Below are 955 nucleotides of genomic sequence, written 5' to 3'. Positions count from 1 at the left end.
CTGGAACTAAAACAATGGAAGTTTTCTGTTAATTTAAGGTTTACTAGTTATAAATAAAACATGGCATGGCTTTTTATGTGAATATTACATGCACAGCCAATAAAAATGTAACTGTATTTAATGATGTAACTATGGTGACAATTCTTTAAATTAAAACAAAACAATTATTTTAATTCACTTGTTTTCACTTTTCTGTAAAAATAATGAGAGAGAATAAAAGAAAAATGTGCTGGATTTATTTTTCTCAAATTTGTTCTTAGTTTAAAGGTTTAGTATATTCTCAGTTGACATTACTAAAAGAAAAAAATAGCATTTACATCGACTGATAATAATGTAATTCCATAAAGTAAAAAAAAAAACAACCACACCTGTGAATGTTGAGTTTGATTTAAAATTACTAGGCTCACATTCAAACTACTCTTTATGCTTGCGAATGTCGAGCTTTCACTGATATGAGGCAGGTTTTGAAGGAGAACGTAATTGATAAATAACTATATTATGCCACTCTCATCTGCCACTTACTATCATGGTCAGACGGTTTGATATTTGTTGGATCAAATGGTCACTGTGTCAAATCCAGGGATTACAGAGTCACTGCTTCTTGTTGTGACTCCATGTCTTTGACAGCTTCCCGTCTAACTTTTGTTGTACTTGTGCAGTGGCGATAAAGATATTCTTCTTCATGATTAAAGAAACCTGCTTCCAGAAACAAGAATATCTGCACATAAGGGCATGAATGACGCTGGCTGTATCGTTCCTAAAGCCCAAAAGAATGCTGTGGACCAGTGGAGTTACTGATGCTTTAGTGTGTCTTTAGTGTGAACTGTTGCAGAATTATCCTGCTGAAAGATGCCGCTACCATCAAGGAAAATAGTCCCCATGAATGGCAACAATGATCTCGGTATTCATGTGCATGTTACCTTGACACAACGTTTCTCATGTTGTTGTTTCTCCA

Source organism: Stegastes partitus, unplaced genomic scaffold (assembly GCF_000690725.1).
Source record: "Stegastes partitus isolate 25-593 unplaced genomic scaffold, Stegastes_partitus-1.0.2 Scaffold299, whole genome shotgun sequence".
Lineage (NCBI taxonomy): Eukaryota > Metazoa > Chordata > Actinopteri > Pomacentridae > Stegastes > Stegastes partitus.
The sequence above is the reverse complement of the archived record's forward strand: the minus strand, read 5'-3'. Positions refer to the sequence as shown.